General features: G+C 32.7%; 1 protein-coding gene across 4 annotated transcripts in view; it reads right to left on the reverse strand.

Moving 5' to 3' along the window:
* LOC129225530 (protein spitz-like) overlaps window positions 1–23,952 on the reverse strand; it is a 244,122-nt gene that overhangs the window by 65,462 nt on the left and 154,708 nt on the right. Inside the window, exon 1 of one of the 4 annotated variants that reach the window (XM_054859965.1) lies at window positions 3,128–3,145. The exons of the other annotated variants lie outside the window; for them this stretch is intronic. The gene's annotated coding sequence lies outside the window, so the exon portion shown is untranslated. Of the gene's footprint in view, window positions 1–3,127; window positions 3,146–23,952 lie in introns of those variants that run through there. 4 annotated transcript variants of the gene reach the window in all.

Genomic DNA, 23,952 nt, shown 5'->3' on the forward strand with positions numbered 1-23,952 from the left:
TTTTATGTGTATTTTTAAAAATAAAATAACAACATCACTTTAAAGACGCGTAATTGACTCTAAATTACAATTTAAAGAACAATTTCTACAAAAGAACCCATTTGCAACGAAAACAATTGTTTGCGTACCTTCATATTTGCTAGATTTGAAGTCCGTTCAAAATGTAAACACTGTAGTAATCTTGGCGGTACCATTCACTTAAAACCTGATAATTGTTAAACAAAAAACTTAACCCACATATAATAATTCTCTTGAAACGATCTTCTCCCAACGCGGATTAAATCAGTTACTCCAAACAGCACTTAATTTATTTTGAAGACGTTGCAATTTGAGTTAAAATATCAGGTTAATGATATGCGAGCTAGTTTTCAAAACATGCCGCTTCTTTATACAATAGCAATTGTTTCAATGAGTTCTAAGTTCCCCTTTCCTTGTTTTCAAGGCTTAAATCCATGAACGTTTTAATACAATAGCATTTAGTGAAAATATAATGGCTTTCGTTTTAAACTGTGTCAAACAAATGCGCATGAGTATACGAGCATTTATAATGCTGCAGAGTTGTATAAAATATACTTTTTCTTTTGTATAGACACATTTTTCATGGTCGTTTCTGATAATGGTGAGATTTTATCTGAATAGGAACAACTTGAAATAAGAAAATATTATCCTATGGTTGCCTCTGAAAACAACTAGAATTTATGTCCACTGTAAGAAACATTTCCCACAAGTTTTAAAGCAAAAAGTACTGGCATCCAGTACTTTTTTTGCGTAAAATTCTATTTTCTCTAAAAATTTTTAGTTAAAAATTAAATGAATAAATAATAATAATAAACAAGAAAGCTGTGAGCAGCTGCAGAGGATAAATGAGCAAGTTTCAATCAACGGAATTTGAACCTGCTTTCTGATTATTTGCAGAACGGTGTCCTAACCTCTATACTGAATGGAAGTCAAGTAGAATGAGGAAAGGCAAGTTATCTGCTTCCCATCGTAAGTTTGCGGTATACCATTTGGCATTGCAATCGCTTACTTTTTCCGGTAAAATTTTCTCCGTGGTGTAAACACTATAATTTTATAGTAAAGATAAATGGAAATTATTTTCGAAACTAAAATTAACATTCGCTCGGTACCAATTTTACGTTTTTTACTCCTTTGATTGTTTCATTACTTTTTTAAAATAAACATTTTTAAAAACTTACTTATCTTTACGATCCACATTATTTTCCTTTTTTTCCAAAAAGGATTTAAATTACAATATTTTATCTGATAAGAAAAATTATCTGCTTTTCTTTTCTTAGTTTTATAGGATTATGTTCAGTAAATTATTAAAGTATTGCTATTACAACGTTCTTTCTATTGTGTTTAATTTTGGGAAAATGTCTTATTTTGCGTTTTAAGACAAAGAAGGGGAACTTTCTTCCTCTTTTAAAATTTTCTAAACTTTCTGCTGGTTTCTGTTAAGCTACATGATAAATTTTCAAATCTGCCAAAAATATGAAGAGATCTTGGAGGAAAAAAAGAGAGAAAGAGAAGAAAAGAAAAAACTTCACGCATAGTAGACGTTTGCTGCAAATACACAAGCGAATCAAATGACCTTTCTATTTTCTACTACGGGCAAAGCCCTGCGGGTACCGCAGTATAAAAATAAAAAGTGAAGACAAGCAGAAACTTTAGCAAATAAAATGATTAAAAAACGTCTCGAAGCGACTTGGGACAAATAATTTTTAAAAAGCACTATTCACGTAATTTTAACTATATTCAGAAGCAATCATTCAAAATTTAAAAATAGAAAATAAATGCGGTCTGTACTTTAGCATTTTTATACGCATTCAGAAAAAATGAAATATTTGATTGTACAGATTATATTCATTCATATATGGATGCTTCACTTGCCAAATCGATTAACTCCATAAAACAAAAAGTCGAGAAAAGTGATGAAGAAGATGGTGTTATCCAGGGTCGGCTCTAGTAGCTTTACCGCCCTAGGCGATATTGACAAGTGCCCCCCCCCCCCATTGAATAATAATAATAATATAAAATAATAATATATTAATAAAATAAAAATAATAATATATTAATAACTTTAAATTACGTTTTTTAACATTAAAGTAGTGGATTTTATTGCACTGAAACAGATATTAATTTTCAAAAGACTTAAAACACGCAATTTGCCTCTTCTAAAATTAAACTAATTTTCCGTTAAATTCTGAACTATGTTTTGCATATCCGAGCACTGGTACACAAACTAAATTATTTTTTTTAGCATTGAAGCAGTGAATCTCATGGCGCTGAAACAGATATTCTTACTTAAAAAAAATATATTTCAATTTTTAAAATTTGCCGCCCCAAAATCTGCCACCCTAGGCAGCCGCCTAGGTCGCCTATCCCAAGAGCCGGGCCTGGTGTTATCCATAAGAATGAATTGACCCCCGTGTTACACTTTCTGCCATCGCATAGTCGGAAATGTACTGAACCAAAAGTTTAATATAAATTCACATTCTAAGCAATGATTAAGCACTATTAAAGCAGAAATGAAGATTTTTTTAAAAAGTGGAGTTAATCGATTTGACAACTGAGGCATCCATGTATCAATGAATACTGTCCAAAGTAAAACGTGTGTTTCTTCCGACATCATTTGACTTACCATAGTCTTGTTTTCATGAGATAATTCCATTCTCACTTCCGTAATTTAAAGTTTGATCCAACTGAACAAAAATTAGCTGGTAAACTTACAAATTTGCAATTTTACCTTTGCAATGGTTCAAGAAAAAAAAAAATAGTCGGGAATAAAAAAACCCTGTTTAAATGAGCAATTTTGCACGTGAGAGAAAGCAAAAATAAACAAATAAACAAACAAAAAATAAATAAATAAATAAAATAAAAATAAATAAATAAATAAAATAAAAATAAATAAATAAATAAAATAAAAATAAATAATTCTTCAGCTATAAAAAGTATTAAAAAACATACGTTATTTATACCTCGACTCGACAATGTTGATATATTTGGAAATTACAAATAAAAAAACATGACGAGCTCAGGTGACATATAAAGAGTAAATATTATAAATGCCTCTCAAGTCCTCTGTTCGAAGCGATTCGAACGCAAAAAACAAGCACAAAATATTTACCTTAGCTTTGTAAGAGCAATATGTTGTTGCCATCGTAAGTAACGAAAACGGTGAATCAAAAGGAGAAGGAAATCAATTTCTTTCCTTGTGCATGATTAGACGCGTTCTATCGTTTACTTAGTTTGTCACACTTGTTGCATCACTTCGAACATTATCTCCCAGCCCCAATTTCATGGCCTTTCGGTTTCTTCTTCTCGCTTTCAGACGACCTTTTAACTTCCCCTCCTTTTCAGTCATATTTCTTTCCTTCTTTTTATTTCTATCGTTCTCTCTTGTGGTTTTTTTTTTTTTTTTTTTTTTTTGTAATACCAAAGGAACACAGCTTCTTTTTGCAGAGATAATCTTTTCGTGTTTCGGCAGATTTTTCGTGTTGTAGCATGCTTTTGTTTTTATCACTTAAAGATCAATATTAAAATTGAGTTCGTTATTTTGATGCAGTGATTTTCATGAACCCTTTCAAGACCAAAATCTAGTGGAAAAATATAGAGCATGGAAGTTTGCAGCGTTATCAAAAAAAAAAAAAAAAAAGATTTGCAACGCATTTTTTTAACGATAACTTTTTTAAAATTAGGGGGCACACGTTAAACAACATTTTACGAATACAAGTATTGTATCAGGTATCCACAAGGTAAAGAAAATAAATTCTTGTGACTGAGATACATTTTAAAGGGAGAAAAAATGCATATAATCCTATATGGAAAATCTATCCAAAAATGAGAAATCATTTCCAATTTATTATACATCAATAAGTTCCTAATGTAAAATATTTCTTACGAGCATTTTCAGATAGAGCAAGCTAAAAATAAAAATTTTGGGTCACACATTATGTCAAATTTCAAAAGAATCCGATCAAAGGAAGTGGATGAAAATTCAGTTGCAAAAATAAACCCGAACAAACATACACCAAATCAAGTTAATGAAAACATGGTAATAGAATAAAAACAACTGAAGACAAGATCAAAAAAAAAAAAAAAAAATATTAATTTGAATTTTTGTCATCTTGAATTCAAATTATGTTTTCCGCAATCATGAGCGTGTGTGTGTATGAACGCGCGTGTGTGTATGTATTCATGTGTGTGCGTGTTGTGTATGCAGTACTGTGTGCGTACGCGCGTGTGTGTGTGTGTAGGTGTTCGTGTAGGAGTGTGTGTTTGTGTCTGTGTGCAAGCATGAGTGTGTGTATGTGTGTGTAGGACATGGATGCAACCTGGAGACGGTTTTCGCTACAGGAGCAGCATCGTGAAGCCGGCCGACCGGTGGTGCTGGCAGCCGGTGGGAACAAAAATGATAGCACGCCAAAAACAGTCAAATGAAAGCAATAAGCAATTGTGATTGCTCAATATATGATTACTTGTAAAAAGACGCAAAATAAAATAGAAAATATTTAATAAAGATTTTAAACGAGCCAAAATAATTCAATTTAATAGATTGAAATAGCAGAAAATCATTTGGCAACTGAAGCTAAATTCAGATCATCAACAATAAATAAAATTTATTTAACATCTTGTTAAAATTTTCATCCACTGCATGCAGAAATAAATTAAATGACTACCGTAATGATCAGATGCATTAAGTAGAATTGAGCAATAAAAGTTATTAATCTATCGATGAGATGACTGATTAAAGATCTTGAAAAAAAAAAAAAAAAAAAGACACATTTTAAGCAGGAAAAAAAAAAAAAAATCAAAAAAGCTATTATGGTTTGACATAAAATCATCAAACTTTTTTTTCCACATGTTTCATGTGTGTTGAAGGAAATAGAAAAAGTATTTACCTATTGACCTTGAAGGTTAATAAAAAATATCAACAAATGGCTCTTAAATAAACTCTCAACGCAGCTTTTCGCCAAATAGCATTCATTTCCTCCTGTCACTCTCTCCTTTTATACCAGCAAAATGGCAAGGGAAAAAATACAGACATTACTTTTTGTCTCGGTGCCGATGTTTACAAAATTTGTGATAAAAGCATGAAAGTGTCGCTACTGTTGTGTAATGAGTAAAGAACGACAAATTAAAATGTCGATTATCTCGAAATCACGAAACAACTAATTTAAAGGAATAGAGGAAAGGTTAATTACATGTCATTGTCAGAGTAATTGATCGCTCTCAAAGGGTATACTTTTTAAGGAAATTTGGTGTTAAAAAATGAAGGTAAATTGGTAATCTTACCTAATTGAAATATAGAAAAAGTGTTTTTTTTTTTTAAATTTCAGTTTTCGTTTCTTTTTTTCACGCAAATAACACGACTTCTAGTATTCGCAACTCTAGTGAACTATAGGGGGCGCTGCAGCTACTGTCTAATGGCGGATGAAAAAGGTAAAACAAACAAATGCCGTAACTTATAACTTGCTTTGACGCTTAGTAAATAACAGTATTTTTTCATCGTGTTTATAGGAAGCTTTCTTTTCTATTCTTCTGAAATTACATTACACTACAAACTGCTTGAAGCCTGTAATTTACCCCAAAGAAAACGCGTGGAACGGAATGTTTTACCTTTATCGGTAGTAGTGTTAATCACCGCAAGGTAGCGTATTCGAGCTCTAAAGTTGCGCTGGATAAGTTGATCACCAGAAAAAAAAATCATTCTACAACAAGGGACGATTTGGAAATTGAGTTCCAGAAGTCATTCTAAATTAAAATAAAGGCACTTTGGAAATTACATTTGAATTCACATTTAGAATGAATCTACTCTTCATCAATTACAGGTTTAGAAAAAAATCAGCTGTTTTGATTTATTTTTGCGAAATTCATTAATTTTGTTAAATCAACAATTTAACCTTTATATTCCACGAATAAACCCAGCAGACACTTTGCATTGAAAATCAATCATCATATTTTTTAGCAGTGTCAGACGATAGATGTCCACAGATCGTATATTACAATCCAGACAAGAAAGAACTCTTGGAAACATGAGTTCCAGCAATCATTCTAAATTAAAATAAAGGTGTAGGACAAAGGCAAGAAAGAATTTTTGAAGAGATGAATATCTCTCCAATATAAATGTGCTGTTAGATTAGTGGAAGAAATTCTCCATCACTGTCTGACTTGTGTATTTTTCTAAGAAAGATGTCCGCATAAGATTAAAGATTTTGTCATCAAATATGCTTTTAATCATTTGGAGGCATGCATAATAGCGGCAACTGTAGCTAAGACAAGCTCTTTGGTATGGCCAACTCGTTCCGATTGGAACACAAGGTCGCCTCCCACGGCGTTCTATGACCTTTTCAGCCATGTGACATGCATTTCAAAAGATCCAGCCGTTACATCACCTTCAGTATACAACAGTTTTGCAGTGGAAATAGTACTAGATGAAAGTCTATTTTGCTATTTCATTATTCCGAACAACTGTCACGTATGTATCAGCGAATCCCAATCGGCGGTCCGGCACCGGTCCGCTGGAAAGTTTTGCCGGTCCTCGTAGATTTTTGATCCGGTCACGTTAAAAAAAAATTGTATACTAAAGAACCAAAATAATAATAATAATAACAATAGTAACATCGTATGCGATATTTTTACTTTGTAAGGGAATTTTGTGATTCATTTCCGTAATTTTCTTATTTCCCACAACTGTTCATTTTCTTAATTATAATTATTGCAATAATTAATTATCTTTACATTTAAATATTTTTGTGACAGTTATTTAATACCAATTGTCATTTCTTTATTGTTATTATTAGTGCAATGGACGCCGGTTAATTCAATCAGTGTCTAATTGAATCAACAGCTTTATTGAATCAAATCGTCAAAAACGGAAAAAAAATCCAGCTTTATGGAATCAAAACTGTTTAATACAAGCGTGATTCATGTAAGCGGCGATTACTGTATTACTCAAATAAGAAAAAAACCCCACAAAAGCTAGCAAAATATTTTTTAAGTTTTTAACCGCCCTCGAGTCTTTTTTTTTTTTTTTTAATTTCTTTTGCAAGAAAAAAAAGCAAAAAACCTCACCGGCCCGCGAAATTTTTTCGAAAGCTTTTACCGGTTCGTAAGTCAAAAAAGGTTGAGAAACGCTGACATCTATCCGGTCACTGACGAAAATAGTGGCCCATCTCAAAAATGTGTAAAACATAATAATTAAGGTTTTTAAATCTGGAGTTAATACTCATTTTTGCTACAAAACTCGTACAAAAGCAGTTTAAGAAACTGTTGCGCGGAAAACGGTGACATTAAAAAAGACTTATCTATAAAAGTTCATAATTAGAAAGAAACTTCAACTATGTGCTATTCATTTAGATTACAAAAACCAACCATTTAACATAATGGTTTGCACAGATTGTTGCATTTGAGAATAAATAAGTTTAAATTAGTGTAGCATAAAACCTTGATTTTCTCCAATACTATTTCTTTGAAATGTCAATTTGTCTTTTCCAATTGGAGGCAACTGGGTATTTGTTGTTTTAATGTAAAGAAAAACCAAGGCACCAACGAAACCCTCCTTTAATCTTTATCTTTACTAATAATAAAGCTGAAAGTCTCTCTGTCAGGATGTCTGAATGTCTAGATGTCTGGATCTCTGTGACGCGCATAGCGCCTAGACCGTTCGGCCAATTTTCATGAAATTTGGCACAAAGTTTGTTTGTAGCATGGTGGTGTGCACCTGGAAGCAATTTTTCGAAAATTCGGTTTTGTTCTTTTTCTATTTCAATTTTAAGAACATTTTCCGGAGCAAAATTATCATAAGATGGACGAGTAAATTACGAAATAATCGTGACGTGAAATGGGAGAGCGAATGAACATAGCCAATTGGCGAGAAATTCATCATCCATTATTTGTAAATATAAAGGCGAACCAAATGACCTTTTAATTTTCTACTACGGGCAAAGCCGTACGGGTACCACTAGTTACACAATAAAATTCAAGCAACTTGCATATCTCGTTAGAAAGAAGCATGAGAGAGTTTTTTAAAATTCACCTCATTTGAATTATGCCTAGTAAATTTAAAGTGCAAAATTTAAATTGTTCTAATGCATTTGAATGATTGCACGCATTTGCAACAGTATATTCAACAAATAGTATAATTTAATTCGTAGTTACATTTAATTATGCTAGCGAATTTAAAATAACAAAAAACTGAGAGTCTGTACAACACGCCACAGAAACTTCCGAGGAAATTCCACTTCCACAGTAACTTCCGGAAAGCAATGAACACACACATACCATTTACTTTTACCACATTTACAGCAAATGCTAGAATGGGGCTTAATTAAGATATCAGGTTTTAACTAAGGCACATCACAGATTTTAAATTCATCATAAATTTGTGCATAATTTATTTACAGATGGAATAGCTTAAAAAAAATTCTGGTTGTAATGCGTTAATCTCTTCATAAATATCAAACTTAATAATATTTAACTTCGTTCTTTACATCCTTAAAGTGCTTCTCACCCCTTTCTACTTTCCAATTATCGCCATCGCATGTCCATAATCCTCGTTTCCGTGACATTACTTTCCCAGTGCTTCCCTAGAAATGGTAGGGAAGCCACCTTTACGAGAAACAATGTTCTTCTCAAGGACCCCCTTTCTTTTTTCGTCGCCTTAAATACAGTACATGACCCCTGACCAGTTCTGCTGGCAGGCGGTTTCTTTCTTCGTCATAACCACGCTGCTCTTTTCTCACTGTCGTACACAATCCCGGGACCTTTAATAATTGAGTCAGTTTTAATACCCTCCTCTCTAATATGGCCGCCCGAAGTAACGCAAAAAATTCGGAAGCTGCTTTTCAAAGAACAGGTGTTTTCTTGAGAAGAGCAACTTTGTACGAGCCGGAATTTTTCTAATTGCTTCTATCCGGTTTGATGCGCTTCTATGGTGCATGGCTTGTCATTTATTTATTATTTTTGCATCGCGTAGTAATGTATCGATACGTTTCCCCCCCCCTATCGGAATGCAAAAGAAGCGTCTACATACCTGTTGCGAATGATTTACGTTGAGTTATTTTTCAATCATTAGTTTATTCTGATGCATAAACTAATTGCGATTTTTATTCGTATTACATTTTCTACCACGTGTTTTGGTAGCAATACCAAAATCATTTCGTTTTGATTTCACTTACGTGCAGAGATGTTTTTATCGCCTTTACAAGTGCATTTGCACATTGAAAATCGGAAATAGACCTAAAAAATATAGCCGAGCGTATTTTCACGTTTTGTACTTGAAACAAAAAATAACAGAAAATGGATGGAAAATGCGAATTAAAATTTTGAAAATATTTCATTTGAATGCTTCGTTACTTTTAAATACAAAATATTGAACACTCTAAATGTTGAAAATCGAAATATTGCGCACCCCTTCTTCTCAGCTGACTTCCATTCCCTACTTAGAAAATCAGATTTTTTTTATGGAATTGATTACCATTAAGGTTTTTGCATACTTCACTCCTCTGAAATTAGTTTAACTCCTCTCAAAAATGTCAGGAAGTATTTTAAATCCTTGAAAAAAAAAAAAAAGCTACATCTCTGCTTACAGGGTACATTAAACGAAAAAATAATTCCTTTGCTATCTCAACTACTTATTTTTATTTCTGCTATTAAATTTATACAACACATTTTGATTTATTAAAAACGCTACTAAGAGTTAGAATTAGCATATACAATGAAACATCGCTTTAATGTTTCTCAAGGGACTGGGTTAAAAAAACGTAAAATACGTGAATATACTAGGAAGCAAAAATCAAACAGAAAAAAAACTAAAGGCAATAAAAATGACATTTTTAAATAGGTATATTATTTAGTTTTCCTTTGTTAATTTCCGAAGGCGAATGAGTGACGAAATCCTTTTTGCATTTTTTGTGGAATTTCTGAACGAAACAAACAATTAGAATTATCTTCAAGCAATCAGAAGAAATTAGAAACCAGAAACCAGACAACAGGAATATGTAGAATGCATTTCTCTTTTCATACGTTCTTACAAAATTGTTTATTGGCTTTAAAAAAGCAAAGAAGGAAAAATATTGCTGATTTTAAAACATTTCTTTATATATATATATATATATATATATATATATATATATATATATATATATATATATATATATATATATATATATATATAACTTTCCATAAAAAACTTAAAATGCGGGAAATTCCAATCCGGGTCAAATTAACATTATTAGTATTAGTATACGACGAAAAAAAGAGAAGTGATGGAAAAACGTAAAATTCGAGAGAACCGTAGATTCGGGGCATGTAAAATCGGATTTTACTGTTCTATTTCATAAAGAAAGCGATTTTGAATTTGTTGAAAAACATATAGAAATTCTCTAGATAATAAAACTAAAACTAATGTACATTTCTAAGGATCAAAAATAGTGTGACCGCTTAAAATTCTATTACAAAAAGGCATTTTTTGAATTCGTTTAAATTTGTTTTTTATAGTAATATTTTTACAGTTTAAAAAATATTCTTAAAGTAAAACTTTTTTAAGTTGGTAATGATATTTACCAGCTTTTTCCACTGATAAAATAACATTTTCATTTAAATTTAGAAACAATATTTTCCCTTAATTTGTAAAATCAAATCATGTCAAAAATACGTTTTTTAACATATCAAAATATTATTTTATGTATTCACGCCTTTATTATGTCACAGGTGCGTTAAACATATTTTACCAATGAATTCAAAATATTACCCCGCTTACTTTTTACTGTGCATGTAAAATATTTTTAAAAAATGCATCAATATTTATTCTTTGCAATACAATTTAAGTACGATACGTTTGATTGATATTTTCCTTTTTGAATAAAAATTCTCCATTTTCTTGAAGAAAAATAATCTTCTCTAAAAACTGCTCTGAGTGTTGAAAAATACAGAATTAGTACATTAGTGCAAGTAGCTTGAAAAAAAAAAATGCTTTTCACACATAAAAATGTATTTAAAAAAAACATAATTGGAACTATCGACCTTTAAATTGCTAGATTTTTTCCCCAATCAAAATACATTTAAGATCAATCACTGACTGCATACTGCCGATTGACAAATAGTATAAAATCATTCGCAAGTGGGAAAACTACACACTAATATGCATTACTCCAATAAGAAACACAGCGAAATCCCGTTACAACGAATACCAATGCAGCGAAGTATCCGTTCCAACGACACAAGTTTTCAGTCTCGATATACTAATTGCCAGTACATTGCTTGCAGTGGCACAGCGAATGGGGGGGAGGGGGAGAAACCCCCCAGATGCATTGGTTTTAACATAAATACAAATTCTAATACAGTAGTTTATGCATATGAAAGGGCTGTTTTGATCTATAAACCTCCTTCAGAAGGTATTTTTGATTAAAAAAATCCCCATCGGAAGGTATTTTTGCTCAAAAAACCCTCCAGTAGGTATTTTTGGTCAACTCCCCCCCCCCAGAAGGTCTTTTTGATCAAAGCACCTTTCCAGAAGGTATTTTTGATCAAAAAACCCCTTCCAAAAGGGATTTCTGGCTGCGCTAGTGGTTGCTTGAATTCCATTACAACAAAGCCCCGTTTCAACGAACACAATTTGCGATCCTTTGAAGTTCGTTATACTGTATTTACTACAAACATTTCCTTTAACCAACATTTTTTATAATCTTTAAAAGTACTGATGGGTAACATTTATTTGGTAATGAGTGACGGATAACATTTTTCAATCGGTTACACACTGATGCTTGCATGTTAAAACGTCTTATCTTTATGCACGATAAGAAAAAGACTTGAATCTACATTTAATAGCAATATCAATCCTCGATGACCTGATTAAAATTCTTCTCTCGTTTTAAGTTTTCCAGTATCTCCTGGATTGGCGATAGTTGCATATTTAGAGCAATCTATTTGATTGATCATATTTCTGTACTAATCACAGAATTACTGTCAAACATTCGTGAACGTTATTCAAGTTTTTATGTGATGATGCTGCTCTCAGACCAAACCCTTTAAATAAATACAGTCCTGGTGACTTTGAAAGATTGATTACATCCAACATTGAGCAATTTCTGCAGGATTAGGTAAGAAACCAAGTGGCACATGAAAAAGTTCTTTGCCACAGTTTTAGAGATGTTTGGTTAACTTAAAGAATACTGAGCCAAGGTACAACGAGGGAGGTCAAATCAAACCCATCAAAACCCCTGGTTTTAACACATTACTGCCAATACAGAAGTACCAACGGCGAATGCAGTACTTTCTGAATGAGAATCTGAATTTTGATTGGGAACAAACTTCAATAAAAATCAAAAATTGATCATTTGCTACAATTTGCAAAAGCATGTTAAAATATCAAACATGTAGGGCAGTTTCACACACAGTTAATATTTTTAATTTCATTGACGATATCGCTAACACGGAGGGAAAAACAAAATCAACTGTAATGGGACTACCGGATTTAAATTTTGAGAGAAACCGTAGCATTGGATGTCGTCATTTTAAAAAAACTATATTTCTTCATCACTACTTTTCAGGAAACCCGGATTTACTCAAGAAAAAGGATTCTCAAATACTGGTTCGGCAGATTGTCACCGGTTCACAAAAACAAAAAGACCGGTAGGTACTCGGAGATTATTTGTTGGTGCGTTAATAAAGTTTCCTTTATTTAAAAAAATAAAATAAAAAATAGATGGTATTAAGTATATCTAGCTGACCCGTGTGAAGTTTTTGTGCTTAACGGAAGAAATTAAAAACAAACAATTGTAGCAAAAATGTGACTTGTTTATTTTTCGCTGATAGCGGTGAAAAAATCTTTAAAATGATGCTTTACTAATGAAGTTTGATAAAGTATTGAGGAAATTACGGCAGTGTTGCAAAAAAAAAAAACTTTAAGAAATTTTATTGAATTTTTTAAGTTTATTTTTTTTTATTGATCACCTTACACATCTTTCTAAAAATGTTGTTAAAAAATGTTGTTGTCTAAAAATGTAATTAATCGATAGTAATTGCAACGATTACCTATCATCTCCAATTATTAGGATTTATTTAGTATATAAATAAAAATAAAATGTTTCAGTTTATTCAAGTAAAATTTTTAGTACCTGTGAAGGTAATTATATAATGAAAAAAAAAAAAGAGTAAGGAGATCTCTCCCCCCCCCCAACCGATCCGATTTTTTTTCAAATTTTTACAGGTCGGCGGATCAAAAGAGATTGATTAACGCCTCGACTAATGAACTAAATTTCCCTAACCACAGAAGTCCACTTAAACCGCATGACAAAATATTTTTATTAGTAATGCTATTATACCAACTCTCACTTGGCTGCAATACGTAAGGCAAGGCAACGTTGGGCGATTTCTGATTTTTGTTAAGGAAAATAGATTTAGGACGCGAATTTGAAAATTAATTACAATTATGGTGTGTCTTAATGGTTTTGTTTTTTACGAAGTCAGTCGCAGTGCGATTTTTGAGCAGAGAAACTTATTATTGCGAAAGGTTAATGATACCGTTATGCATCATCAAGGGTACATTATGCATCATCATGACGGAACAGGGTCCGTTATGACTCAGAGATGATGCCGTGGGAAACTTGACTAAGGAAGTGGTTCAACCACAATACGCTTTTTTAACCTTTTTTGGATAAAATTGCCATGTCTCAAATTGCGCAACTTGAATTAAGATTTTCATCATGAGAAATGGCTTTATGTTTAAGAGGAGACTTTTTAAGTGAAAGCAGGCCGTTTATACGTTTTTTTGGGGCGACTGTATGAAAAAAAGTGTATAAATGAAAAAAAAAAAGTATTATTGGTATACGTTAATATGTATTAGATTCTGCAGGGATCAATTTAAAAATATATAAATGATGAAAATGTAAAAAAGAGAAACATGTAATTGGTGCTTCACTGTAATTTCTGTCTTTCACCCCAAAAGTATTTCAAGTGATAATCCTAACACAATATCATTCACACATATAGTCATCATTATAGATGCTGTTATTCTGTTGGCGTAGGAAAAGATGTCGACACACCGGCTGACATTTGAAGAAAAAAAAAGGGGGGGGGGAGAAGCCCGACATATCTGCTGATGTTTGAAAAAACCAATTAGACCTCTCATGCATGTAAGTAAATGCTCAAAAATAATCAGTTCCCGTCACAATATATCCACATTACAAATATTATGCATTATATTTTAGGGAATAACATCAAATTGTAACAGCAAAGATTTTACGAATCTACTAAAAACGGAGCTTAGTTTTATGACTTCGGAACTAAATTACCTGCATGAGTACTCACAAATCAGAAATTGCATTAAAAAAAAAAATCAGTACAGAAAAACTGAAATAGTTAGAGCAAACATAATTCTCTCTATCATTTCAAGTTAGCAAAGCTTTTATGAGAAACTTCTGTTGCAACGTATATAGGTCATCATTTTTGCATTTATAAACTAAAAAGTCATTGTATTAAAATCAAGTACTTCAGAGATTGAAATTTGTGCTTCTTTGGTAGTTACATTTAGTATTGTAATTTCGGGGTTCATTTCATCAAGATTTCTGAATATGAATCATATAAAACGGCTTCAATTAACAAAATTTTTGCGTTAGATGCAATGCTGATAGCATTTTTGGATCACTGAAAGGTCACGAATTTCGCAGTGAGGCAAAATATTGCACGATAACCTTAAGTATCATTTTGATCCGTATTTATCACTTCATTTCTCAATAGACATACCAAACAAAAACCCTGTACGTTTTGATTAATGTCATAAAAACTTCATTATAACACTTTTGTACAGTAACCGGGCTAACCACAACCTTTACAGCCTTTTTAAGGAAAAAAGCTGTTCCCTACTGGGTAAAAGTAATGCAGGTTAAAAAAGAAACGTGCAAGAGGGTAAAAAAGCATATTTTCTTCAACTGATATTTATTTTGACAGACAAGATATGATTAAGTTGTTGAACAAGAATTATCTTTGACTTCATGTAAATAAAGAAGAAGAAAAAAGGAAATACATAAATAAATAAATATAGCATGAAAAAGTCATAACAAATTGGAATCAGCATAATTTAAAACAAAATATTTTTTTTCGGCTTATTTGTAAAAAAAATGCTAGATTTCTCAGACTTGCACTACTTTTGACCATTAGTGCATATCTCTGACGACACTCGGGAGTATAATAAACATAAAATATATTCAGATTTTACAGAGCTTTTATGAAGACTACTTACTCAAACTAGCTAATTCCTCTTTAGTGACTTCGAGATCGATTAAAAGCATAAACAGCACAGCTCCCATCCTTTGTGCCCAAAAGCTGAAAATTCCGCAAGCAGGAAGAGGCTAGTGACATCACATATTCGTAATTAGAATTGAGGTGTAGCCGGGCTCTTCCGGACTCTCTCAATCTCAGCTCTCACAAAGGTTGGAATTTCAGAGGAATTCCGGGACTGGTTTCTTCAGAGTTGCGAAAAGAATTCGTCACTTTGGGCTAGCCCGAGATAAATTGGTGGAAAGGAAGCGGATTTGTGTAAGTGACTCAAGAAAAGTTTTCCTCAGACAGAATCATAATCTGTTATCGACCCAGTTATATAATGACTAATTGCTGTCAGCTCGTCTTGTGGTCAAAAAGAAATAACTTAACGCGCATCGTAGAAACATCACGTAGATTCAGTGATCGTACGTGGTTGCTCTAAAATTAAAAAGTTCAATAAACTTCGAATTAAAATCAATTTTTAAGAGCAGAAGGAAAAAAAAAAAGGTCTAAATTTTTCATTACCTCCGAATTTCTTTTCAAAGTTACTTATTCTTACTTTGTTATGCACAAGTTTCTTCAATATGCAAGATGTTACCACTAACGGATTATATTTAGAATAAGCATCAGATTTAAAGAAGTAGTTGTCGCCATACATTTTGCTTTTAAATCTCATCATTTTAATCAGCTTCAACATTCAAGGAGATATATATCAGTAACGAGTACAAGATTTTAATATACAATGTTGAAGTCACAGGTATTTATCATTTAAATCAGAAACAAATCTCAACAGATTGTTGAGTAATAACTTCTACTCTACAACAGACTGCTGAGCAATAACTTTTACTCTACAACAGACCACTGAGCAAACTGCTGAGCAATAATTTTTACTCTATAGCATATTGCTGAACAATAGCTTTCACTCTACATCAGATTTCTGAACAATAATTTACAGTAACAAAGAGAACACTTCTAAAGATTACTAGAAACAAATATAATTTTACAACATATTATCTTAACAACAGTCAGTTTCCTGCAGCTAAACATTACGCTACGGGCCACAGGCAATATTACTTCACTTGAAACCTTACAGATAGTAACAGATTTCAACAGCTTCCGCTAATACACGAATTACTTTTTACACTTCAACAAATGCCACCGTAGAGCAGATTTGCAGTTGTAACGAGAGATTTTCTACACCACTTGCAATCGCAACAAACCTCAACTGTCAAGAGATTACCACTTAGATTTTTGTCTTTCAACTACATTATCCCAAAACACAAAAAGTTTTTTCTTTAAAATAAACCACAAAGAAAATAAACTTTTTTTTATCGGTTGAATCAGAAAGAAATCAGAGACATGAGTTGATTCAAACCAGAGATATTACCACATATCCTTTGACGAAGAAGGCGTTGTCTCAAGATCACTGTACCATCACGTATCCATGTAATCCACAGGCCAAAGGGGAAGACGAAATTTCCGAAGTCAATGACAAAGGATTACTATTATCCCAATTTTTGGAGGAAGTAAATGGAGAAAAATGAGAAAGTTTCGGAAAAATACACCGGAATTATTATCAGTTTTGGAAGTATTTTTATTTCTTGGTCCATTGACATTTGCATAAAGGTAATTTGAGGGGAGAAAGGGTAAAGATAATAACGTAGATAAGACATGTCAAGATTGAAAAGATGATGCACTGCACTGCACATGCTGTGCCGTGGGAAATTTTCCGGAAGGGAATATTGACTTCTCTGTTTCTGTTGCATTTATAGACTGCGTGTATGGCATATCGTGACAGTATGTTATGAAAATCGAAATACGTATAGTAGGTGAACACCTTATTACGGATAGCGCTATTACTTTTGTGGTTCTAAGTATACTGTGACCAATTTATTTGTTGAACGTCCTGTTGTTATTTAGAAAAAAAAGAGAGATAAAGAGATGGATTTTCTGCAGCTTATTTTCCCCACGAAAAAAACAAGATCGTTCTGTGGTCATAACGATATTTTCTTTTAAAAAATTACGATGTTCACTTAAAATTTACCGAAAAGAATTAATAGTAAGCGTTATTCATTTATCAATAATTGTTAGGCTAGGAAAAAAAGTGACAAGATTGATGTATTAAAGTTTTGCAAGTGTCTTCGAGAATATATAACCTAGTGTGAACTGAAAGGGAAGTATTTTCTCTAATTCACGAGATGAGTTAACTGATGAGTTTTCATCAACGACTACCTGTAAACCAAAATTCTTAAGACTGCCATCGAACGCGGGGGAAGTAGGACGCTGCTCCGATGCCGGCGATCGAGCCCGGGTTGTCAGGTCGAAAAACAAAGGCCCTAACCACTAGACAACATGGAGCGTGACTGTTGTAGCAATTTCATTCACGGGAGAAAACCGAAATAAAGTGTTCAAAATGTAGTCTTCTATTTTATTAGTAACACTTAACATTTATATTGAGCAAGATGGATTATTCGTAACGGAATAGTGTTTCTGTTCGGGGTAAATTTATCGTCTGCGGTACTGTACATTTACTTTATATTAATTTATACTATTGTCAGCAATATTTTGTTTTCTTTGCATTATTTATTTATCGTCTGCGTTTTTTCTTTCGTTTTTTTGGAGTGGCAACACTAAAAAAAGTAGACAGAGGAGTTAGTTTTTTAAGGATAGTGAATGCTTTTTTCCACCCGTCAGGTGGTGAACATTCATTTATATTTTATTTCAATATGTAATGAGAAATCTTTTTTTTTTATAAGGAATAATTTTATTTTATTTATTAAAGAGAAGATGATAATAGTGGATTAAACTTTGAACAGCTGATCACGGTTTTCCCATGTGTATGTCATCGCTCCATGGCGAGATAGTGTGAACGTAATTATACAGTGAGCGACTTATTTCACCTTGAATCAGCTCAACTAATTTGTGTTTCACTAAACAGTTCGCAATTAATCGCAGCAGGTTCAGAAAGTAACACCCCAGAAACAGGGCTTTGTTTAGTGGAAGATGTGCAGAAAAAATGACCTCGAATCAGAAATATTCAAACCGTAAGAAGATATTCAATGTCGATATTGATATCACAGCACGCAACACCTTGATAATCAGGTAAGATAGAATGGGGGTCTGCCGTACAAATCTCGTAATGACAGACGACAATGAATGTTTCGTGATTACTTTCCCTTGGCTCGTGACTTGCGACTATTTACGGTTGCGTGACGTTCAATGAATGTCTTAGACGCCCATTTCAAAGAAGTCTTTTACAATTCTTTCACGGTAGCATTATAGGCACTCCTGTAATCTCCTCCTCCTTATGAGATTTCAAAAGGATAATTTTTCTGCACATCACTTTCAGTTTCAATTATGCTGTGCACATACAGTTAGAATTAGATTAAGTTTTCACTCAATTAAATGACCTTTTATTGGAACCGGACCTTTTATTGAAATTTTTATGTTTTGAAAGTCAATTGATCCAATTATCTTTCCTATAATAAACGCTTTAAAAATAAGCAACATCTCTCTCTCAATATATATATATATATATATATATATATATATATATATATATATATATATGTGTGTGTGTGTGTGTGTGTGTGTGTGTTTGAAAAAAAATTGACCTATAAACGGGATGCTTTCATTTAATTCACATCATTACAATATATCTAACATATGTTTCAGAATCAAATGCTTTTAATACTAGTGGAAAGTACTGCTTGAAAAATATTTGTAACGTTTAATTTCCCATACGTCTTAAATTAAAATTATTCACAGTAAGGTCATTGTTTTGACAAAATTTTGTACTTGACTTAAGACGAAAGCTTGATAATATAAACACAATATTAGATTGTAAGAAAATGCACAAAAACGGAAAATGTTCATAGGCGACCGCTTGTAAACTATGTCGAATATGCCATATTTTTTAGGTGTATTCAAACAGTTCTATTTATTTATTGTTATTACTATTGTTATTATCACATGCGGTGTTTATGAAAATAGCATGCAGATGTTCTCTCTTTAAAATGGCATGCAAGACTTAAAAGCAACTTACGACAAAATCGATTGAGAAACTTTAAAAGATACTAACAGCCATGAAGCACCAATAAAACATTGAAAATCCATTTTTAGACTGAAATTGCATTAAGATAAAATTATTTTAGATTATTTTTAGACTGAATGAAAAATCGTTCAAAGAAAAACGTATAGCTAATGCTAATGTTCTGTGTGCGTGCAATGGTGGTCAAAAAATGATAAAATGTATTAATGAATTATCAATACATCAACAACAAAAAATTCATTTAATGTTTAGTTTTAATAAAAGCGTAAAACAACGAAGATCCAGAAATATTCAAGTATATATTAGTTTCTTTATAATTCGAGGATATTTTACAGCACAGCGCCGTGGCGGACACAATACTTATTAGATTGATATATGTAAATCATGAAACGAGCATCGATGACTCTTTTTTACCTCAAATATCACATCGAATGGATGTTAAGATACCCATCATCTGCATTTCATTAAAAATCATACGTCTAATAGATATCAGTTTATTCAGAATACCACATAGCAAAAGTAAACTCAACTGTTACATCTGATACCACAGAGATATTAAACGTATTTGAAAAAATACTTAGCTGTTATAGCAGAAAACTCAAACGTATCGGCAGATTTTTTTTTTTTTTTTTTTTTGCAAGCCAACAATCTAGAAAGTCTGAAACTTTGTTTCCTATCTAAAATAGTGCTCAATATTTGGAGATAAATTATTATGTTATGCAATAGATGTTGAACATTATTGCAGTGCTGCGTGTCACATGATTAATGCGTTAAATTTAGAATTAAATAACTTTTTGAAAAACATTCTGTGCATGGAGGGAAGGGTAATTAATTATAAATGTACAATGTATGTCAAACTGAAGCCTTAATAATTTTTTATATCCAAGTCTTTTAAGAACAATCAATGAAATTCATAAGCGAGCAGATATCTAGGTGCTGAAAGAAGTGAATCTGTCCATTCTGTGTTCTGTTTCTTATATTATTTCTGATATTCAACGCAAAAAGCTGCTTAACAGCAAGTGCACAACATTTGCTTAAATTAATTTTGACATTCAAGGCATGAACAGTGTTGGCTAAATGTCAATATAGGAAATGGTCCAAAAATTGAAAATGAATGCTTTTCGTTAGCTAATTGTACTAACTTTTAGTGACTGCGTAAATTTGTATGCAATCATATGTCTAGGGGAGTGGTGCTCAGCCTGCAAGCCATATTGCTTCATGTGATCCGTTGTTTTGTTCAAAGTTACAAATCGAAAATTGTGTTATAGAACAGGGCCGCGCCAAGCCTGATCGGCGCCGTCATGCAAATGTCTTTTGAGCGCCTTTATGCAGTGACGTTCGAGCAAAATATAGTTAACTCCTCGGGTCAGGTTTTGTAAACAAATGCAATATGGGAAAAAAATACGTTTGGCATTTAATTTATTAAAATAAAAACAATCTGTAAATTTTCAATTTTGGAACACAGTATATGTTTTTACTTCATATCTCTAAGTTATTTCGAGTATGGGCGGGTGTAAAGGACGGGCGATTGAAACTGACTTCTGGAATCTGACTTTTTCTCTTGGAAACCTTGCATTGAGCTGCCGTTAAAAAAGAGATGACCAGTTTCAGTTAATCAAAGCATTTTACCCCAACAATTAAAAAAAAAAAATCTTGGAAAATGATCGATATAATTATTGCTTTGCTAGTATGCAGCTTAAATTTTTAATATTTGATATACTTTCCAGAAAGCAAGATGTCTATTTCTGGAATTTACATTGATCGATATTTAGTTTGTTTCTGAAAAAAATGTTTCAAAATATAGAAAATTCTGAAAAACCTACTTTACCGAGATAGCGGGTTTTTTTTCAGGCTGGGCTGGTTTGACGAACCCGGCCTGTGATATGCTCATGTGTTTTCCGAAAAAGAAAATATTTTAAACATCAAAGTTAACACCGCTCTAAATATCTCTCGAATTAATAAATAATTATTTAAAGTGTCATGCCGATCAAAATATGACAACAGAGTACTGAATAGATTTCTAAATTGAAGTAGAGGATATTTCCTCTTAAAATCTGAAACTGAAATCATTTCCGATAAAATCAAAAATTTTAAAATACGGGACCGTTACAGAAGGCATTGAATTTAAGATCCAAAACAAATACATAGTCTCTCCAAAGTTTTTTTTTTTTTTTTAATTTAATGCACTAATAGTTAAAAAGATAAAAGGGGGAGGGGAGGAGAATCAAGTAGTTATGGTTAAACACTTTTCAGAACCAAAATATTAACCTAAATTAGTGTCCTGCAATGGATAAATATTGCACACATCTAAGTAATATGCAAATGTGGTTACTGTAATTTTTTTTTAATGTATGATAACATGAAGCAGTGGAATTACAACGAATTAAGACTATGTTTGCACAAATTATAATACAAGATATTCACCTCAAGAACCAAAATGGGGATAAGCAAATTTCTTGCTCCTCGTATGCTCAATTTTGTGTAAAGACATACCGAAATAGCATTCATGGCTCCACATTAAGAAGGAAAATGCTAATGTATGCATTAATTAACGTCACTTGTTTTCAGTGTAAATGATAGTGCTTTTGAATAGCGTGTTTAGAAACAAAAAGTCAATAATTTTTTCCTTTTAGATTCTCAGCGAGACGGATTGATTGTTTCAATGAGCAGTATAATTTCACTGCCTCCATTAGATATCATGAAGAATTTTACTTTCTTTTTGGTTAGAGTTAATTTTCCCTTCATTTGAAGCATTTTTTTTATCGGTAGAGTCCGGCACCCTTTAGTCTCTGGCGCCGTGGTGCCCCACACGACCTTGCACATAGGGACGGTGCGGCCCTGTAAGGAAACATTCAAAAAAATTGATCCCCTTCATTCGGCATTAAGAATGATTGTTGGAAACTTGGAGTCAATGGAATTGTTAAAAATTGGTCTCTAAAAGACAAATGGAAACTGTTTATCGATAATATCAGCTAGTAGAAATAATAACAAAAATTCTTGGTTTGTAATTTCCCGTTCCTTGTTTTATTGAGCTAGTTAGAAAAATAAATCGAATATGTTTGAATTGTATATGTGTCCTGCCCGCAAGATCCATGTGAATATGAGGTGCGACCCTCAACCCCCCCCCCCCCAAAAAAAAAAAGGTTGGACACCACTAGTCTAGGGAATGTATCAAATCCACGCACAAGCTAAGAATTACAACAGCTTATCCAGGATTAACACGAGCTCGCGGACAACACAGTAACTCATTCGATTACCGAAGACATTCAGGAACGTCCGATTACCAGATGGACATGAACCAAATACAAGATGTAGGCCTGCTGTCCGAAGAAGGGGTAATGAACCAAAATATGCACGTTGAGGGCAAGGGGGCCGAGAAGGCCAATTTTTACGCTTGGTTGCAGAACTGTCGACTGTAAGTGGACGCAATCTTCTCCACGGCTGACTTGTTCCGATCCTATCTCTATTGTCTTCACGGCGATGAACAACTAGACGCTTCCTTTACTCTGATATGTGCACATCTTCGAAACGATCCCATCTCATTCCTCTGCTCTGGTTGTTCTTGGCTTTTTATCCATTGACCACCGATTCTGGAGAGACATCGGAATCGGGGATCGGTTCTTTGGCGCGATATGTGCACTATATTCCCACGAAGTTTACTGTCAGATCTCATATTTCTCCACTTTGTGGTATTATTTTTTTTGTCTGGAGCTGATATGGATTTAGTGCAGAATATAAATCAAACTGTCATTGTGTGTTTTTGTTGCTACTAATCCTGATGGTTTATATCTTGGCTAGACCAGAACTACGAGTCCTCATAAATTCCATAGAGGACATTTAAAAAGGTCCTCCTTATTCAAGTCCATACCTGCTCGAATATGATCAGGCGAGAACTGCTCCATGTTAACATCTAGATCAGGTGCAGCACACCTCATGATACAGTTCATACCTAAGACATTTCAAGTGATCAAAAAAACCAGGAGATGGTAGTTTGAAGAATAGTCTTTAGAGCACCACCAAGGCTCTGCTATACCACTCATGTGCACATGCGTCTTTAAGTTAGGGGATTTAAAACTTTTCTTGAGTATTTCTCAAGAAAGTTGACGGAGTTATCCTTCAAAACGGCTCATACCGGGGGCACTTATGGTCGAAAGAATAACAGAAGTTCTCAAACTTTTCTTGTTTCATGTGCCACAAGAAATTGTCAATGCATTTGCTGTTTTAAACGTATTAGGACCAGTCAAACTTTCAACGTATTTATAACATTGAATAACTTAGTAATTTTTGCAAACCAAGAAACTTTATCAACATAGTTTGAATTCAATAATACAGTAACACGCCACTATAAACTACTCATATTATACATTTAAGATGTAAACATGCAAATTCTAGTGATGGTACACATTCTAGTGATTTTGATTGTTTTCAGCTAATTAATTGCATATTCTAATGTAACGATATCTTAATTTTTCTTTGTTAAATTTGATTGAATTAGCTGAAGTTTTTAAGATTCACACATTGAAGAAAAATCGGACTTGAAAAACCCTTTAGATATACATCGTCCTAGGAAAATGTTTCAAAAATATGTGCGCAAGCAAAAAAAAAAAAAATCGCTTGCATAGATTTCATTAGCCACGAAT

Source organism: Uloborus diversus, chromosome 7 (assembly GCF_026930045.1).
Source record: "Uloborus diversus isolate 005 chromosome 7, Udiv.v.3.1, whole genome shotgun sequence".
Taxonomy (NCBI): domain Eukaryota; kingdom Metazoa; phylum Arthropoda; class Arachnida; order Araneae; family Uloboridae; genus Uloborus; species Uloborus diversus.